The 3,520-nt window shown below is 44.0% G+C and overlaps 1 pseudogene; it reads right to left on the reverse strand.

Moving 5' to 3' along the window:
* Positions 1 to 2,485: 2,485 nt before the first annotated feature.
* On the reverse strand, positions 2,486 to 2,681 carry LOC122110435 (annotated as a pseudogene).
* Positions 2,682 to 3,520: the final 839 nt, after the last annotated feature.

Here is a 3,520-nt window from a genome sequence, read left to right on the forward strand (position 1 = left end):
CGAATGTGGAGATGGCACTTTGTTTTCTTCATCTTCAGCAAAGTTTACATTCAAACCATGGCCGTGTTTGGAAAGAAGGGGCAGGAAGACAGGTAAAAGGTCAGGAAAAGGCAGGGAGGGAGAAATATTTGGTGCCCGCTCTACTCTAGAGCAAGTTGTATACTTTAGTTGTTTTCTATAGCCTGTCTTCCATAACAGAAAGCTTTGCCCATAGTTTAATGCATGTTGAATTACTTTTTCAAAGGAAGTTCATTGCAAAGCAAAAGTAAAAGGCCGCTTGGAGGAATAAGCAGAGGGCTGGAAATAAGTTGTCCCTGTATGTTGCATCTTCAGTGATGAAACTTTACATTCTTTTTTTTTCCCCAGAAAAATCTTGTAAAAATCTTAACTATTTTTCTCTTACTCACAGGATTGTTGCTTAACACCAGGTCTCAAAAGATCACATCTTCTGACTGAAAACCCAGCTCTGGATAGTCACTCTTCTCTCCATGATTACCTGATGCCCAAGTTTATTCTTTGCTCTCCTGTAGCATGATAAGAATGTCCTGACCTCTCTCCTCCTCAGGACCCCCAGATGAGGCTGAGCCTCTCCCCGCCTCTCTTTTCCATCTCTAGTTTCTTCACCATCTCCATTCCCTCTTAGGGACCAATGTGGCTGGGCAATCCAGATTCCATTCCTGGCTCTGCCTTTCACTTACTGGTGACTTCAAGAAAGTTGACTCAGCCTCTCTGTGACCAGATGTTTTCATCCATCAGCAAATGATTCATATGCACTTCATGCCAGCTTAGATGTGGCTTAAATAAACTCACCTCCATAAAAGCAACACTCAATCGCAAGGCTATTACTTTTAGGTCTAAAGCTTGGGTCTTCTCTCCCAGGACAGTCTTCCCTGCTTTGGCATCCTTGCTACAGAACCTCCTGAGCACAAGTTCTTTGTCTTTGCTTGTCCCTGTTCTCATACTTCCCCATCTAAGTGTTAGTTCTTATAGAAGGTGCATACAGTATTCAGTGGCAAATAACAAAAATGGCGACTACTACAGTGTTAAAGTAAGGGTTTACGTGATTCATGTAATCAAGCCTAGAAGTGGGCAGTCCTAGACTTGGTAGCCATCAGCAATGCTACTAGTGCATCGGGGTATCTCCACCTCTGCCCTACCACCTTCCCGTGTCATGGCCAGTGACGATTGTGGCATCTCTAGGACACCGGCCCAGACTCTAGGCAGGAAGAAGGGGGAAGGCTTTCTACTAACCAAGACTTCCCTTTTGATTCTAGATGGCTGAGTTCCTCCAAAAGGTCCCATGGAGACCTTCAGTGCACACACACACACACACACACACACACACACACACTCACACGCAATTGTATGTACTCTCACCCCTGTTGTAGGCAATTTGTCCCCCGGATGAAAAATGGTACTGTGTCTATGGAGAGAGTACTAACTGGGGAGGCAATTAGCAGAGCCTGTGCCAATGCTTTACTCAAAGTTTTCTTCCTCTTCCTTTGCTTTCTTTTCTTTGAACTCAGGGCCTTGCATGTGCTTGGCTGGAGCTCTACCACCTGAGTCATGCCACCAGTCTGTCTTTTTGCTGGTTGTTCTGGAGATGGAGTCCCATGGGCTTTTTTTTTTTTTTTTTTTTTTTTTTACATAGGCTGCCTTTCTACCACAGTCCTCCAGATCTCAGTCTCCCACGTATCTGGGATCATAGATGCGAACCTCAGGACCCAGATCTATCTATCATAGTTTTCAACAAAGCAACTCCACTCAGGCTGAATCAGTCAAATGACTCATGCTTCATAGGAAACACGTGATTCTGGCATCATTTTAAAAAAATATATTGGCTTGATTTTTTAGAGCAGTTTGAGAGTCTCAGAAGAAAGATGTGAAGAGAGAGCAGCGTTTTCTTTATATGCAGCGGTCCGCCTCCCTGTGATTACCTTCTCACATCAGTATGGTACATTTGCTATGTGCATGAATGCATGCTGGCACATCCTCTTTAAGTCTCTAGTTTATGCAGACTTCCTTAGTTTTTACCTAAGCTGCTCCTTCTGCCTGCAGATCCCATGGAAGACACCACATTGCATTCGGCTATCATGACTCTTTAAGGATGGTTTCTCAGACTTTTCCTTGTACCAGTCCTGTGATGGTTTTTCAGGGCTGCTTCCTACAGTCTATAGCATGTGCCTCAGTTGGACTTTGATGCCTGTCTTGTGATCACACAGGGGTTGTGGGTTTCAGGAGGAAATCCTCAGAGGTGAAACACTGCAGTCTTTGCTTTGTTTCAAGAGTATATGATGTCAGCCAGGTATAGTAGCTCCTTCCTGTAATTCCAGATACTCAAGAAGCAGAGATTAGGAGTATCCACAGTTTGAGGTTATTCTAAGCCAAAAGTTGACTCTTGTTTTGACCAACAGCTGGGTACAGGGGCATGTATCTGTCAGCTCAGCTGGTAGGAAGGAAGACCAAGATTTAAAAAAAAAAGAAGAAAAGAGACCCTATCTCAAAAATAACTAGAGCAAAAATCGGCTGGAAGGGTGAGCGATAAAATGAATGGTTTGGAATTCTTATGTGCCAGAGATTTCCCTTTTCTCTCTCATTTATGTGTTGGGAAAAGTTTTCAATTAGCAATAATCCCGCCTCAGATAAACCTCATTGGCAATGCTGCTGCACCGTGCAAAGTTTCATTTATGTGTTTATGTGCTTGCTTATTGATGTCAGTATAGACACTTTTATATTTCTTTTATACCTTGGCCTTATTGATGTCAGTATAGACACTTTTATATTTCTTTTATACCTTGGCTGTTGATCCAATAGTGTTTCATTTTCTGTAGCTTTGGCCCCCTCTTTCAGTTGGCTCTATGTCCTTTGCTCTGTCAGCTCTATGTTGCTTTCAGTTGGCTCTGGGCCCATCTGTGTGTGTGTGTGTGTGTGTGTGTGTGTGTGTGTGTGCGTGTGCGTGTGTGTGTGCGTGTGTGTGCGTGTGTGTGTGTGTGTGTGTGTGTGTGTGTGTGTGTGTGCTCTGTACCACAGGGGGCTTTCCATAATCCTTGCATACTCCTGACCAGCAGCCCTGGAACCAGCCACTTCTCCAGAGCCCTGGTTCCTTTTATTAGAGAACAATATTGAAAGCCAGGAACTGGGCACTCGATGTATTAGTTGTGGGCAGTCATCTTTAATTACAGACTTAAGATTTCCTTCCCCATCCCTCAAATGAATAATTGCTTTGCTCCTCTTCCCACCTTCAGTTCCGTTCTCACTAGGTCTGCCCACACAGAGCCGAGATCAATAGGAATGCTCGACTCAAAAGTTAGGAAGGTGTGGATCGAAAGATGAAAGATGTGTCACCATAAGGAATCCGAAAACATTCTGGGTTAGGAAGATGCTAGACTCATAGCCCAAGATTGCATGTTTCTAAGACCCTAAGGATCACAGGGATGGGTGGTGCCAAGGCCGTGCAGCCGAAGAGTGACAAGATCATGTTTAGATCACAACTTTCCAGAACCTTCTTTATTGCTCTCTT

This window comes from Dipodomys spectabilis, unplaced genomic scaffold (genome assembly GCF_019054845.1).
Source record: "Dipodomys spectabilis isolate Male_0828 unplaced genomic scaffold, ASM1905484v1 ptg000076l, whole genome shotgun sequence".
NCBI classification, from domain to species: Eukaryota; Metazoa; Chordata; class Mammalia; order Rodentia; family Heteromyidae; genus Dipodomys; species Dipodomys spectabilis.